General features: G+C 40.2%; 1 protein-coding gene across 1 annotated transcript in view; it reads left to right on the top strand.

Moving 5' to 3' along the window:
- ptp4a2b (protein tyrosine phosphatase 4A2b) overlaps nt 1–17,409 on the top strand; it is a 29,541-nt gene continuing 12,132 nt past the window's right edge. Inside the window, exon 1 of the mRNA XM_047384270.1 lies at nt 1–145. The gene's annotated coding sequence lies outside the window, so the exon portion shown is untranslated. The remainder of the gene's footprint in view (nt 146–17,409) is intronic.

Below are 17,409 nucleotides of genomic sequence, written 5' to 3'. Positions count from 1 at the left end.
TCCTCCCCCCGACAGAGCTCGACTTCCAACGAGAATTCAGGGTACTACATTAACGAGGAACAAAAAGGCGACCTGACAGCGGTGTCTGCACTCCCTCCACTTTCTCCGGGGTAGTTACGGGATTTCAATGTTCAGTCTGATCCTTGTAAGTAGTCGGCGAAGAAATAATCAACGTTGTCTTTCTATCGCTGCTATGATTAATTAATAGTTGGATTTTACATTATATAAAAGCTTCTACGATACAGGACAGACGAAGGAAGTTGCATGAGGGCTTGTCTGATACGGCGAATCACTATGTTAGCCTAGCTTAAATAGCCACAACAGTCGCCGCCTTTACAGTTAAAATGCATGTTAAGACAAGGGAATGTTACCAGGTTGTTTATTTCCTCGCTGTTATGAGGTACGCAGATGGAAAAGGTCGAACTTATTCAGAGTTTCTCAGGTTTAACGTTGCTACTGGTGATGGCAAAATGCGGAGTTAAGCTAACCTGCTAGCTAATATAGCGGTACTAGCTTGCTATTGTGGTCACTGCCGAAAGGAACACGGACAATCTCTAACGGGTTTTATCTAATGTCGAAATGCTGGTTCATTGTGGACGTTACATGACTGTAATTGTCAAAGTTGAGTATTGCCAATAGTGTCATATCTACATTTAATTATTTATTTGCACATTGAGCTGGCGAAACAGCTCAAGCTTAGCCGATTCTGTTGGACAATCTAGTTTGCCTTTAACCAATGGGTTTGGTCAACGTTTTTGCCGTTGGTTTAAGTGTAACATTGATCGCAGCCTTAATATAATCTCATCTGAATTCATAACACGTGGTTGTCTTTTTTTCTCTGGTATTTGGTACTTTTGGTAAATGACGTCAATATTTTTGATATAATAGTCTTAGACGTTTTTTACCTTATGTGACATATATTGACCCAAATGCATGGTTGACGATGTGTTCGAAGCTGTAGTCCAGGCCACCATTTACACTAGGTATTGTCCTTTAACTTAAATCCATTTTACAGACCTTTTTTCTGAAGATGCATATAGTTTGAACAGTTACTGCACAGTTACAGTACGTAAAGTAACCCAAATTCTGGGTTACTTTACGTGATCCAAATTTACATTCGATTATGTCAAAACTTGATATTACCAAAGAAAAAATTAAGATCAATAACTACTATAATTTAACCTGTTTAGATATTGCATCGAAACTTAATTTTGTGATATATGTTAGCAACATTTTCAGCAAAAATGTAACTAAACTTACCCTAAAGTGATGCAAACATTAATTGTGACTAATAATTAAGACCACCAGTTTTTTTTTTTATCTCATTAATGTGGATTTTAGAAGCTCAAATCTACTGTAGCAAAGAGCAGTTTTTGAGGAGGTGGTGGAGTCTGTGGCAGTTAAATCCAGTGAAGTGTTGCCACAAACTCACTGATGGTAACATACTTATTCCACTCAGAAATCAACTTGATCAAGTGAAATGACACCTTGTTTAACAGTTTGTATAGGCAGTCATACTATCATCATCTGTCTGATTTGATTCTTTCAAGTGTATTTATTTTTTATGTTAAAATGCTGCTGGCACCTAGTTAGATAGGCCTGTAATTTAGCCTTTTTCTGGTTTCTGACAACAGAAAGCACTCTAGCATTTTAGCTGAAGTAAAATGAGGAAATGCAGTTGCGGGAGGAAGTTGAGCAGCTGTGATACAAAAGCCTCAGCAAATTCCCATGCCTCACTAATCTTTGATTAATGGCCTCTCAATGAATCCGGTTTTGGAGCTGGTAGTAAATTATAATGAGTAGTTGATATGTTATAGATGCTCTAAACATCCTTGCCAACACTGGTGGATGAGTGAATGAGTAACAGGTAAGCTAATTATACATTCCTGCTTATAAGTGAGTCACTGCAAGGTGACCCACTTAGCCTGTAGTGGCAATAGAGGGTGAGGTATAGCAACTTAGGATATAAAGAGCTTTTTTACTGCTTTTGTTGACATACACATTTTCCTGGTGGTGTCTTAATTGTCGCAAAGGTTTGTTTAATGGAAGACTGGAATATCTGACATTCTGGGTAATGTCACCTCAAGTCTTTGTACATGACTCACACTCACACAGGTCATTTGCGCTGGTGAGCTGGCTTTCATCTTAAAGCTAATTGGTACATGATGCACTGGGGAGTCTAGACACAGCATTTCTGGAATCTCTTCTTTGAAAGCACACCTTGCAGTCAGATGGGCTATGTGGTCCCACGCTGCAAGGTACATGCTTATGAACGGATATCCAGAAGAAATCTTTGAGCTGGAGGGAATCCTGTGTCATGCAGGTTGTCGTGGGAACCCAAACTCTCATGCATTTTCAACGTTTGTTTTTGAGGAGCATTAACCCATTTCTCACACAGACACTGTGGCATCTGTGTTAATTGGCTTAAATGTGCATAAAGTGTGCCCTTCAAAAATGTTCTGCTTTACTATTTGGTTGAGACTTGGTTTGGAGCAGTAGTCAAACTTTGATGCCTCAATTTGGAAATGGGACAAATAAATAGCGATATCTTTTAGAAAGGATATATTTGAGAGAATCTTGGCTACCTTGCTTGGTAGGAACTTGCAGGAACTTGAGCCACATCATACATTTTTCTGTTAAAGAGTTAGTTTTGCAGCATTATGTTTCTGTCATCTCCCACTTAAACTTCTTTAAAGACTCATATTTTGATTTAATTTAAAATGGAATTATGGGAATGATTGTGTCTTCCAAACACAAAACGTAAACCCAGTCACTCATTCTTAAAATTGGTGTTTTACGGTGCTCACATTCAAATAGGTTAATAAATAGAGGGAGAACGAGTGAACACCCCTGTCAATGTCTCTTTTGGAAATTAAATCCAATTCCCCAGGATTGTGTATCATTAACTCAGTGTTTCCCATGTCGTTATATTGGAGGGGCACCCTGCCCCTTCAATGACCCCCTCCGCCGGCATTAGATGCTCAAGTTAATAATTATATCAGGTTTATTTTCTAAATGACGTAGATCACAAAAGCAGTCATTTAAGGTTACCTTTCCTGCAAACAAGATGTCCTTTTATGAAACAAACAAATTGATCATGCTATTTATTTTCACTGTCATTTCTGCCTCTACAATTTTTTTGCTCTCTGTATTACTCAAGGCAGAGCTCTGACCCGATGTGCGCACACAGGTGAACACATACTCCCGCCAGTAGATACAGGCCACACAGTAAAAAAATGTCGCAACCACCTGCAAAACAAGCTAAAATATGAGCGTTTTTTAAACAAGCCCAGAGTTGTGGGGATTGCAGCACTCACTCTCCTGTGAGCAACAGCCATAGCTCTCCTACTCTGTATCCAACTATGGAGAATAGCCTAGGTGCTTCAGGCCCCGCCCCTTACAAGCAGCAAAAATCAACACATCCACGGGTGATATGTTTTGACCCAACTTAGCTGTCAGAGGGGAAATGCTCTCCCTGACTGTACAAAACAGATCTTGGTAATTATGTAAATACATATATATATTATATGTATACATAACAAGTAAAGAGAGTAAAACAGATGAAGACGGAAAGATCTCAACAAAGATGGAAATAAATACATAGATAAAGATGCATAAAGAATGATTATTATTAGTAACAATTTTTTTTTAGCAGTAATGTTTGGTCGACTATGTAGAAACTGATTAAAGTAGTCAATCTGCTATTAAAAGATAGACATAAAAAATTGTGTGTACTTTGACTACACACACACAACATTCATAGAGGAAAAACTAATTAATTTATCACTTTGAAATAATGGGCTGTAGTGTGGACCAGACTTCTGTCTCCTCTGCTCTGCTACAGGTGAGAGCAAATGGAAAGGCTGAGTTGGCAAGATTTTTGTTTGTTAAAATTACACCTTCCCCCAGTGTCAAGTGAGTTTGTCTAAGGTATAACATGTAACCACTGAGACTGAAACACTGTTATTAGTTTTTTTGCTGAAAATTACAGCATTTTTATTTTCTGCTACAGTAATAAAAGGGTTGTGTTTTATCGATGTAAAAAGGCACTGGCGGGAGGGGAAGTTCTCAGCCTTGGTTACCGTAACTCTGAAAGGCGAACCCCATGTATTGTAACATAATGCCAGCTTATCAAAGCGTGTTACTGGGGGAGAACACCACCTGTGTTGTTGCCTGTTGGCTTTAAGCCCATCTAGCCACAGGGATCCTGTGAGTGTTGAAAGTTAGGGCTGTGAAGGCCAGTGTTCACGGGCGTTACATATTTGACAAATTTTAATTTTATTTATTTTATAAAATTTTTAGGGAAACAAACTTGCATAATAACAATTTTGGTTTTATTAAGGATCATTCTTGTGCTATGAAGTTGTTCAGATCATGCCAGATGGGAAGCGGTAGGTCCTTATCCACTTCGGACCCATTGAATAAACTAACTTATATAATTGTGCAAAAGTGGCCATGAGCCCTCTGTGTATGCTTTTCTTGTTTTCCTGTGCAGCGTCTTGGTTAATGAGTCATGCCACATTCGGCAAGGTATTCGTTTACAGTTGTTGCCACAGAGTTCGGATAAAGCAAAGGCAGAGGCTTCTTGGCACTGTGAGACTAACCCCTCATGTAGATGCTGCTGTGGGGCTGCCTGCTAAAACTATAGCAACGGGTAGGATTTGGACCTTGCTTTGTGTTAACTTTTGTCTGGCTACTGCTTTTAGAGTGGCATTTATCTTATCAGTTTTCTGTTTTGTAATCAGTGTTGGTGTTAGTTCTTTTTTAAAAGAAGCTGTCTATTCTTTTGATTCAAAAGCTGCTGCTGAGTGAAAGCTGTTGTGTTTGGAAAAATCGCTGGCGGACCACATGTAAACAACAATCATTCTGTATTTCTCTTATCACCTAGGCACTCATTTGCTTCATGCTGCAGCTGTTTATGTTCTCTCTCTTAAGCAGCTTATCAGACACTTAAACTGAGTGGCAACTTCTCCCAGAATGATTCTAAACTTTCAGGGTCTTTATGACCATAGTCTATGAACAAAAGGGATTTGTAACCAGTCGCTGTGATTGTACAATTCCTTAGTGTATTTTTCTGTTAATAAAGCTGCCATTTTGTGTAAGATATACCTTGCTATGTGCACACATCAGTTTTCAAACATTTAGGTTTAACGCTGCATATTCAGTCTCTTTCTTATCTCAACTATGTGGATGTTTAAAGACGTCATTGTTTAGATCTCTTCACGAGGGATATCAGAATTCTCTGTAGAAGCACTTGTTGCTACCACAGAGATAATTGTTGATATAGCAACAGGTAACTCCTGATGCTCTCTCAGAAGGCAGCATTTGTTTCCAAATGTCAGAAAAATTGATCTTACAGTGGGACCAAACCTCTTGGCAAATATTTGAGTTGCCGCTCTCTTGTTTCTGTCTTTTAATGAAGTAGATCTTTATTTACCGTGCCTCACATTTACTTCCTGTTGCAGTACATATCTCTGGATTAATCACCTAAGCATATCAATAATGTTTAGATTAATCCACTGTCCAGATAACTGACCAATAACAATTTTTCCTCTTAAATAATAAACTTTCTAACTTAAGTTAATGGTTTGCACAGACAACTGCATGCAACAGTTTGGACTTTGAGCATCCACTATGGACGTACTAACTAACCCGTTCCCTACAGTTTGGGCGCAAGTCATTCTGTAGCATCCGCTCATTCCTAATCTTCAAATCCAGAGGAAAACTAACAAGTTTTAAGACATCAAAAACAGAAAGGGCCTCTGATAGTATACAACAACCTGTAATCACTGTTTTCCTGGCTTATGTGAAGTAAGACTAATTTAGATTTTACTTTTACTTAAATGTTAGAGCTCTTTGACAAACTAGGGGTAATCCAAGCTATTTTACTTGGTTAAGTCACAAATTGTTGTTTTGGCCTTCTGCTTTTTGTTTATCTTAAAAGGTCAATGATTCTAAGTTTGTAATCATGTTTTATAAAACTAAAAGCAGCAACGCAAACCTGTTCCACCACTAAAAGCAGAAGCACACAGTGGAATCGAAACAATGTGCGTCTTTAGCTTTACAATAATTATTGGTCAATGTGGTTGACAGTATAATTATCAGAAGAGAACTAGCAATACTTGATGCTTAGTTTCTTTCCAAACTGAAAACACCCAAATTTTATAGTCAGTAGGGTGCCTGAATGGTTCTTTAATGCACTTTGTTTTAAGTTCAGTAAAATTCAGATAAAGGTTTGAGACATGCTGTAATGCATAAATGGGGATAATCTTGTCTGCTGCATCTTTCAAAGAACCTTTGACCAACATTTCATTATATGGTCTATAGGTTTTGTTGGATTGAAATAGTTTAACAGTTGCGTTTGTATGCCTGCAAAAGTTAGGATAGGGTAACAAAACATTTAGCTCACTTGAACATAAGCAGAATTAAGAATCCATTTTTCAATGTTTATATTATCCTAAAGGTTGAAAGGCTTCACAAATCAGACTGATTTATGCAATCTGTAATTGCTGTATAAAAATGTACTTCAGATTTGAGTTGTTTTTTTTTTTTGTTTTTTTTTCTTCCGTGCACTTCTTAAACGAAATTGGTCCTAATTCCAAAAAACCTTTAAAATGCCTCTTCAAAGTTCCTTTTAAAGAATCTCTGCTCAGTGTAGAATATTCCACTTCAGAATTGACCACTCTTGTATATTAGAGCTTGAACTAAAAAGTTTCAAAAAGGATTCCTGAGATAGCCCTTTAGTTTAGTGCTGATAGGAAGTTATGATTCCGGTGCTAGCTTCAGCATCAATACACCATGTGTGTACAGCCTTATCTTGTACTTGCTAATCATGGGTGTCTTGTCACTCTTGTCTCTTTCTCTTTTCTATATGGTTCCTCACATGCTGTTACACAAATGTTTCAGAAGTAATTGGAGGTTTTTTGGTGCTTATCTCTGTGAGTGTTTTCAGCCGGCTGGCAAGCAGTCTTTATTAGTAGAGGAGGGCAACTCGAGGACTGTTTTTCTCGCTTCAACAGAAGAGTCTCAAACGTGAATGCAACATGGCACCTGCCATATGCAGCCATATGCCCCAATCATATAATAGCTTATGGTAATTCACCAAACAAAGTCATGCTGAAAGTAACTAGATGGCACTCAATGAAGCAGGTTTTGAGAAATATGATGACGTTTTAATATTGTGATGATGTGCCACTAGATGTGGTTACAATTGTAGTTTTATTGCTTAGAACCTTGTTGTCAGTCAAAACATCTAGTGCATTTCGTATGAAGATTGTCAGCAAAAACAAGAGAAATTTGCTTCTTTTATAAATTGAAATGATTTCAGTCTTAGGTGTCACTTTTTGTGCCTAGACTTCTCTAATTGCTGGTTTGTCAAAGCACAGTTCTGGCTGGTACCACCCTTGTCTTGTTCACTTTTCTTTGGTGAACCTTCCTGGTGTATTCAGAAATAATTTCACACTTCTATGATTTGGGTATATTTGTCATTTAATTGTTTAGGTAAATAAGTTTCTGGAAACAAACAAGCTCAGAATCTTCCTCTCCTGCTCACAGCCAAACAGACATCCCACCCTCCTTTGACCCACAGCTGTCCAGTAACATCTCAAATGTTTTATCTTCCACCTCAGCCCTAGACCCTTCTGCTTCTACATGTTTGCCGTCAACCATATCAGAAGAGGCTGATGCTTCCTTTGCTTCCACCTGTGTGTTTCAAGAAGACAAGTGAAGACGCAACTGGAGAGACTGAATCGGAATAAGACTGCAGGTCCAGATGGTGTCAGCCCTAGAGTCCTGAAGGCCTGTACAGAGCAGCACTGTGGGAGACTGCAGCACCTCTTCAACCTTAGCCTAGCCCAGAAGAAGGTTTCAGTGTTGTGGAAGACCTCCTGTCTTGTTCCGGTACCAAAGAAAACTCACCCATCAGTCCTCAATGACTGTAGACCTGTTGCCCTGACATCCCATATCATGAAGGCCCTAGAGAGACTCCTGTTGCCCACCTGAGTAAGCAAACAATAATCTACCAGGATCTGCTTCAGTTTGCTTATCGCTGTGGAGTTGGAGTTGAAGATGCCATCATACACCTGCTTCAACAAACCCACTGTCATCTGGACAAAGCCAGTAGTACTGTGAGGATCATGTTCTTTGATTTCTCCAGTGCATTTAATACAATCCAACCTGATTTGCTTTGTCAGAAACTCCAGAAGACTCAGGTGGAGGCCTCAACAATCTCCTGGATCAAAGACTACCTGACAAACAGACCACAGTTTGTGAGACTGAAGGGTTGTGAGTCTAACCAGGTAGTCAGCAGCACAGGAGCACCACAGGGGACTGTACTCTCACCATTCCTCTTCACTCTGTACACCTCAGACTTCCAGTACAAGACAGACTCCTGTCATCTGCAGAAATACTCGGATGATTCTGCAGTCGTGGGGTGGATCAGAGATGGACAAGAAGCTGAGTACAGGAAGGTGGTGGACCGCTTCGTGGCATGGTGTAGAAACAATAGTCTCATTTTGAACGTGACTAAAACAAAGGAGATGATTGTAGATTTTAAGAGAAACAGGAATAAGTCAAAAACTATTTCCACCATGGGAGAAGAAATGGAGGTGGTGGAGGAGTATAAATACCTCAGTGTTCACCTGAACAACAGACTAGAGTGGAGATGCAACTGTGAAACCATCTACAAGAAGGGACAGAGCAGATTGTACTTCTTGAGGAAGCTTAGGTCCTTTGGTGTTTGCAGCAAGATGCTGCATATCTCCTATAACTCTGTTGTGGAAAGTGTGATCTCTTCTACCATTATCTGCTGGGGAAGCATCAGAGCCAGGGACTTAAAAAAACTCAACAAGCTGATAAAGAAGGCTGGCTCTGTTCTGGGGACTCCTCTGGAACCTCTGGAGATCATTGTGGAAAGAAGGATTCTTCATAAAATGAACAACATTATGGAGAACCCTGATCATCCTCTTCATGAGACTATCCTACAACAACAGAGTGTCTTCAGTCAGAGGCTTCTTCAGATCTGCTGTAAGACGGAGCGCTACAGGAGATCCTTCCTGCCCACAGCCATCAGCATCTACAACGGCTCTTTGAGGAAACCTTCATAATATGAGCTATAACAACATTTAATTTCCCTTTGGGATTAATAAAGTATTTTTGAATTGAATTGAAAGGTTATGGATAAAAACATTGCTTTGGTTTGTCTTGTTTGGCCTGGATGTGCTTATGTTCTTACGTTTTACGTTTTTGCTCCCTTTTGTAAGTTCCTCAGCCCTTTTCTTTCCCCTCTGGGCACTATCATAAGGCTTTAATCATTACTTTGTTTTATCTGTTCTTACTCAGAGACTGTAACGCAATGTGATAAGTGGCTTTAGCTATGTAAGTGCATGTGTGTTGGGTGTTTCTTTTCATAGAAATAGGGAGGGGCATTCATGTCCCCCACCTCCTGTTTCTAGCTCAGTTTAACAGGGACACACAGAGCCAGAACAACAAGCACTCCAACTGAAGATTAGCTTCTGTCCTCTGGGAATACAGCAAGGCAACCTGTTGTGCTGAACATGGGATAGTCAGCTTGCCCATTTTTCACAACATAAGCACAGCACTGTTGATTGTAGAATGTGCAAGATGGTGCATAAATCAAAAATAACCTAGGATTTAAGATAAAATTCTGCCACTTAAAGTCAATGACATGGAATTTTCTATTTAGTATGTAAATTCAAGGTTTGCACACACTTAAAGTATACTATGCTACCAGTAAAACAGTGTATCTAATCAAGAAGTTCCCAAAATAGGCCACTACTAAATCTTGGGCTTTTGAAAATAGACATGCTGATGTTGTCTGTTGTGGGGGACCCTAACAAAAATAAAACAGGAATACACACAAGCCCACATTTTGATCATGTTTATTGAAATTCAACTTTTCATCTTCTGTGCTCTTATTGGATGGAAAGCTCAGTTTGGCCATGCAGCTTCAGTTGCTACTGTTTGATGTGGTGCTTTTAAAATGGTAAGAGAACAATTCTCCAAATAGTTGCCCATATGGACCTTATCTCTGGGTTCCCACATTCAGCTAAGGTGATAAGGGATTTTGAAATGTTTAAACTGGTGTAGGCGTTATCACCTACAGTACACCACGGACATGTGCAGGAGTGCTTGCTTTGCCAGCTCTTCAACCATGCTCTCCTCTTTGGTTAATACAATTGTCTTAACACATTACTTTTCACGCTGCACAATATATCGGAAATATATCAGAATTGCAATATCAGTGTGTGCAATATTCACTAGGGACTGTTTGGAGTGCAAGAATTGTCGACTAATATATTGTGTTGCGAACTTGCATTTAAATGATAATATTTAGGAAGTTAGCAGATGCTCACACTGTACAAGAAAGACATTGCCCCCAACGAGAGGAAAGAAGAAATGGGCATATTTCACAACTGATATTATCACCACAGTGTTGCCATTGTGAAATGTTTTAACATGGTGCAGCTCTAGTTATCTTGAGCCCAGGAGCCTTAGTATAAACTCTTGTAATTGGAAATAGTTCAGAATCAGCTTTATTACCAAGTTCGTGCATACAAACAAGGAATTTGACTCCGGTACACTTTGCTCTTTTGTTCTGTTTTTGCATTACAGAATATACAAATTTACAATGTACAATATACACATATCTAATAGAAAAGGTGCATTTGCAACATCTGTATGCTGTTCTGTACTCTATTGAATGTTCATCAGAGAAACAGCCTGGGGGAAGAAACTGTCTCTGTGGCGGCTGGTTTTAGTAAACAGTGCTCTGTAGCGGCGGCCTGAAGGTAAAGCTCTAAACAGTTTATGTGCAGGGTGTGTGGGGTCTGCAGAGATTTTAGCAGCTCTTTTCCTGACCCTAGACCTGTATAAGTCCTGGATGGAGGGAAGGTCAGCCCTGATTATTCTCTCTGCAGTCCTGATTATTCGTTGCAGTCTGGACCAAACCACACTGAGATGGATGAAGACAGAACAGACTGAATGATGGCAGTGTAGAAGATGACCAACAGCTCGCTCTGTGGAAGGTTGAACTTCTTGAGTTGCCTCAGGAAGTACAGTCTTTGCTGGGCCTTCTTTTGAGCAGTGTCTATGTGTGAAGACCATCTCAGGTCCTCAGAGATGGTGGTTCCTAAGAACCTGAAGTAGTCCACGGCCGATACAGTGTTGTTGAGGATGGTGAGGGGGGTGTATGGGGGTGGTGTTCTCTGAAAGTCCACCACTATTTCCACAATCTTGAGTGGGTTCAGTTCAAGGTAGTTCTGACCGCACCAGTGTACCAGCCGATCCACCTGCTGTCTGTATGCAGACTCATCACCGTCCTAGATCAGTCCAATGACAGTGGTGTCATCTGCAAACTTAAGGAGTTTCACGGACGAGTCCGATGAGGTGCAGTCATTTGTGTACAGGGAGAAGAGGAGTGGGGATAGAACACACCCCTGGGGGGCACCAGTACTTATTGATCTGGTTCGGGAGAAGATGCTCCCCAGTCTCACCTGCTGCTGTCGGTCTGTCAGGAAGCTGTTGATCCACTGACAGGTGGAGGCTGGGACGTTGAGCTGGGTGAGCTTCTGGTGGAGGATGTCTGGTATGATGGTGTTGAAGGCCGAGCTGAAGTCTACAAACAGGATCCTGGCGTACGCCCCTGGGTGGTCGAGGTGTTGCAGGATGTAGTGTAGACCTAAGTTGACAGCATCATCTGCCGACCTGTTTGCTCGGTAAGTAAATTGCAGTGGGTCCAGCAGGGGTCCTGTGATGTCTTTCAGGTGCTTCAACACCAGCCGCTCAAAGGATTTCATGACCACAGATGTCAGGGCTACAGGCCTGTAGTCATGTAATCCTACGATGGTGGGTTTCTTGAGAACCGGGATGATGGTGGATTGTTTGAGGCAGGAGGGGACCTCACATTTCTCCAGTGATTTGTTGAAGATCCTTGTGAAGATCGGAGCAAGTTGATGTGCGCAGGCTTTCAGACATGATGGGGAGACGTTATCAGGTCCTACAGCTTTCTTTGCTTTCATGTGCTGAAAGAGCCTGTTTACCTCTTCCTCGGAGATCTTTAGTGCAGGCAGAGGATCTGATGGTAGGGGGTTGGTTGCTTTATGGGAGGAATTTGTTCCTGAATGGGATGTGGAGGGGATGATTTGAGGTGTGAATGGCTTCTTGTCATGTCTGCAGTAGAAGCCATTCAGACGGTTGGCCAGGAGACGACTCTGTTCAGGATGGGTGGGGGGGCTCCTATAGGCAGTCAGGTTTCTCAGACCAGTCCATACAGCTGAAGTGTCACCAGTAGAAAGGTTGTTCTTAAGCTTCTCACTGTAGCTTCTCTTAGCTGCTTTGATCTCTTTTGTTAGTCTTTTCCTGGCCTGCCTGTACTTCGCCCAATCTCTACTGCTGTGAGCTTCTTCCTTTTCCCTGCGCAGATTCCTGAGGTGTGGAGTAAACCATGGCTTATTGTTCCCAAAGGTGCAGAAGGTCTTGGTCTGCACACACATGTCCTCACAGAAACTGATGTATGATGTCACCACATCAGTTAGTTGGTTTAGGTCACTGGCTGAGGTTTCAAAAACAGTCCAGTCTGTGCATTCAAAGCAAGCCTGTAGCATCTGCTTTGATTCCTCAGTCCACTTCTTAACAGTGTGAACATTGGGTTTGGAAGCTCTTAGTCTCTGTCTGTAGGTTGGGATGAGGTGGATTAGATAATGATCCGAAAAACCCAGAGCAGCCCTGGTAACAGCATGATATGAGTCCTTTAAAGCTGTGTAACAATGGTCCAGTGTGTTTTTGGGACACTTACTGTCTGTATTTGGGGAGTTCATGGGAGAGGTATGCTCTGTTAAAATCTCCCAGTATTATGATGAAAGAGTCCGTGTATTTTTTCTCCACATCTGTAATCAGCTCAGCAAGATGTTTTTCCGCGGCAGAGGTGCAGCCATGTGATGGAAAATATGAACCAATTATTATAAACGAGGAAAACTCTCTCGGTGAGTAAAATGGTTTACAGATTATGGAAAATGACTCCAGATCCGGGCTACATGTTTTTCCCAGCACTTTTACGTCTGCACCAACTTTCATTTATATAAAAGCAGATTCCGCCTCCTCGCTTCTTCCCCGATAGCTCCGCGCTGCGATCCGCTCTGAACAGCTGGAAGTCCGGCATCAGCAGTGCGCGGTCCGGGATGTTTTCACTCAGCCATGTCTCGGTAAAGCAGAGAACCGCTGATCCGCGGAGGTCCGTGTTTTTACCGGTGAGAAGAAGCAGCTCGTCCATCTTGTTGCTTAGAGAGCGGACATTTGCCAGGTGGATTGAAGGCAGTGGTGTGCGAAGTTCTCTTTTGCGGAGCTTTACCAGCGCGCCAGCACGGTTTCCCCTCCGCCGTTTTCAGCGCAGAATCCCATATAGAGCCGCAACTCCGCTTGCCAGGAGCTCAGTGAACCTCGGATCAATGAAAGATGGTAAAAAAAAAACCAAGAGAGGACTCTCTGATGTTGAAAAGTTCGTCTCTACTGAATGAGACCACAGGATTGTGGCCCGACACCACAGAACTGTGGCTCGAAAAACATAAAAACACACAAAATACAAAAACAAAGAGAGAGCGAAGCTCCAAGGCTGCCATCGTCGGCGCCATCTTGATGGTCAAAAAGTTGTAGCTGATTTTAGACTGGCTGCCTTGGTTCATAGGTAAACTCCTTTATTTGCTGGAGGTGATGTCTCCTCATTGTGGAGCTGCCCATGTCTGAGATTTTGGCCTCTAGACCCCTGGGACTTGCAAGCAAACCTTCCTTAAGCTCTGAAAATGCTGTTCACCTTGGACACACATATTTTATGCTTAATATGAATACAGCATTTTTCTTAAAATATTCTTTTTAAACTCTGTTGCATCTAAGTATACTAAATTTGCTAAATTAACAGTAGACTCCACTACTAGGCCAGCATTAGATTAATCAGTGACTTTGTCTCTTTGTTACCTGCTCTTGAAGGGAATGTCACCATTGTGCATGTTGCTCCGTAGGGTAAATGTTCACTTGTGGACAGAGCTGAGAATGGTCTTATATATCACCTGTAGAAATGTTGCATGCATTGTGTATCATTCTGCATTTTTAATTTATTTGTAGATTTGTGTTGAATGCTGCCCACCCACACAGAGGCTGTAAAAGAAACCTATTTTTGGTTTTCCTCGCATTTCTTGCTGGTATCTATTGCCAAAATTGTGTTGTGAATTATGTTTTTGAATCGTAGGTTTTCAGAACCACATTTGTTGTATTAACTTTTGTCTCCCAATCAAAGAAAAATGTCTTATGGTCACTGAAAATTGAGCATTCTTTATTAATCTGGTAGATCTAGTAGACTCCAGATACGGATTATTTACCTGCTGTTGTCTTTTTGTGACACTTTTTTTCAGATTATCTTATTTGGGGGGGAAAAAAGAAATCACATGATTAATAAAATTTTGACAGTTCTGTTGACCTTGAAAAGAAGGCAATGTTGAAACAACTTCTTCACCTGTAACATCACAATGTTCAAAATTAAATAACAAGCTGATTAACCCTTTGTGACCCACCATAGAACAAGCTCGCCAGAGCATATTTTTACATTTGTACATGCCGTAGAACCATTTTTGTGGAGGATTTCAATTTGCTATACATCAATACAACCCTTACATCCTAAATTTTAATATTTTGTATATAATAACTCCATATTAACTAAGTAAATTGCTAAAAATGCAATTAACCACCAGAAAAATTAAAATCGTTTTTTTTTTTTGCACATATTTTCTTAAATACAGAAATATCATAGCTGTATTCCTCAAAAATTGCAATGTAAAAAAGTTGCACAAAACCCTTTCAAACCACAGGAAATTTATTTGGAGTGTGTCTGTAACTTCATTTTTGAAATACACTAATTTTTATGAACAGAGACAAAAACGATCAGAAAATGTACATTGTGAACAGTTTGAAAAAAGATAATATGTACATCAAAATAAACTATTTACAGAAGAGTAATTAAATCTCTAAGTGTGCCAGATACCTATGAGCACACATATATATTCATAAGACCATCTTCAAATAATAAAAAGTACAAAAAACAACGAAAGCGAAAGTGCGAGCGAAGTTTACCGTGGAAAAACTACAACTTCTGGGAAAAAAAGACCATTCCTGGGAAATGACATGACTTCCGGTTGTTGCGGGCATTGGTGTGAAAGAAAACCATGTGATAGTTCATCCACCAATGTCATCACACGTATTCTGATGTAGGAAGTACACATTGGTCTGGATTTTAATGTTTGTTTTTTGCGATTTATTTATTTATTTTTTTAACTGGATTTCTGCAACAGTTTCTGGAAAATAAAAACTGTGCTCTGGGACACATGGTGAGTAGAACTTTTAAGTGGAACTCTCCAGTTTCATTTGCAAAAAAAAAAGTATTGCTCTAGCTTTTCTGGTCGCAATTCTACAGGCGTTTAAAAATAGATATGCAAATGGGAGTGCCGGCGCTTCCGCCAGTCATAAAGGGTTAAGTAGTGAAATTCATCTTTGGTAAAACATGGCACTGGTTTTACAATAATAAGTAAAATACTACATAATGGTGATAAAAGTTGGTATTTAGAAAAGTTTGGAGAGGAGGTAAAGAGTATTGGGCCAGACTCTCAGCATGTCACAACCTGGCAGGAAACGATGTTTTAGGAAGCAGTAAAAGCATACTAATCTAAAGTTAAGGAATGCGCTGAATTTTTCTATACAACATAAAAGGGAGCATTGAAGTGGAACATTGCGCAATGTTTTTTGTTTTTTTTCTTTAATTATCTTTAAACCGAACAAAGGTTCTGTTCTAGGAAACATTCTGAAACGACATGTACTAGTGCTTCCCACATCTGTTCTTGGAAATGTGGCAGAATTCCGTCAACAAAACACAGTCACGCAGCATCTACTGCCTTGACGTATCACTTTCTGCCCGAGCCTGCTGTTTGCAAATCCCCAGGAGAGGGCAGGTCGTGAGAGGCGCAACAACAGTCTGGGATCGCCGGAGCTGAATTTTGCATTTACGCCTCAATCTTTCAATACTGGCTTGTCCAGGCATGTCTTGTATTTTAGTGTTGTGCTTGTTACACTAGATTAACTGGTGAAGCTAAAAAAGGAGGAGAGGCTTAACTAGAGTTGCATATTATTCTTTTGTCTTTGCTTTCTTGTTTATTGTGTTTGACTTCGTATGCTTTCAAGCATGATAAATGACAGAGGGAGGGTTTTGCGTACATTACTTTTTATGTGTTTCCCATTTCCTGAATGCTTTCCCAAATGGTCTACTTTGACAGCCAAGTTCAGCACTCCATGTCCTTGACGTGTTTTTTTTTTTTCTTTGAGCATGCAGGTATGCTCCTTCTGTTACCTAACGTCATATTAAAGTCATGTAGGACATTATTATTATTGGATTATTACTAGATTTTTGGTATAACTTTTTTGAAGTTTATTTTTTTTAACATGGCTTGACCAGATTGTTCCGGAAGTCTTTTGCAATAACTTATTTTAATTATGTGACACTTGTAATCTTGGCACTTCGTTTTGAACTTTGGACATTTTAAACCAGAGAAACACTATTAATATGGGGAACCATATGTTTTAAATTTGTGCTTTCTAGAAATACAATACATACAGTTTTTCTTTTTTTTATGATTGTTATTTCATTGGTTTGTAACCTTGGATTTACACTACTTGTTCTCTGCTGCTACAGGGCACTTCGCCAAGGTTTGCTTCAGCCCTAATTTACATTAGGAGCGGTCTAATCCACCCTGCTGCGAAGCCCAGATGTGCTCCGAGAAGCATGCGCTGGAAATGCGAGATCAGCGCAATAAAAGCCAGTGTCGGTACAGTGTAATCTGTGTAGATTGACTCTGAACTCGTTTCAGGGTCTGGCAAAAATGGTCTCTGGCCAAATTTGGGACTTTGAGATTTGTTTGGTCTAAAAAGAAACTAACTTGCAGCACAATTTTAAAATTTGAGCCTTTTCATGTTTCTAACAAGACATGATGTCCTAGAGGCAAGCAGAAGGCGATGAGAGTACACCAGAGATTGTTTTAAGCAACCCAAGTCATTCTCCTTGGCTTAATTTGAGAATTTTGACTTTACAGATTCTAGTGACATAAAATTTTTATATCGGCTATTGTAAGTTGTATCATCATCGTATCAGAAGTTCATGTTTCTACAGGCCCTGGAGGCATCCCTGCAACTCCTCCTCCTAAACACCAGCTTTCACTGCTAAGGAAATGTGGCCAATATAGCCAGAATAGTACTGGAAAGAACTAGTGTAGGGGGGGAGAATGGTGTGGTCCTCACTATAAAAAAGGCCTGATCTCCAATTACAGAATTTTATGTATGTGTAGTTTGTGTAATTTCTTG

Source organism: Girardinichthys multiradiatus, chromosome 13 (genome assembly GCF_021462225.1).
Source record: "Girardinichthys multiradiatus isolate DD_20200921_A chromosome 13, DD_fGirMul_XY1, whole genome shotgun sequence".
NCBI classification, from domain to species: domain Eukaryota; kingdom Metazoa; phylum Chordata; class Actinopteri; order Cyprinodontiformes; family Goodeidae; genus Girardinichthys; species Girardinichthys multiradiatus.
This window is presented reverse-complemented; position numbering and strand designations above follow the sequence as displayed.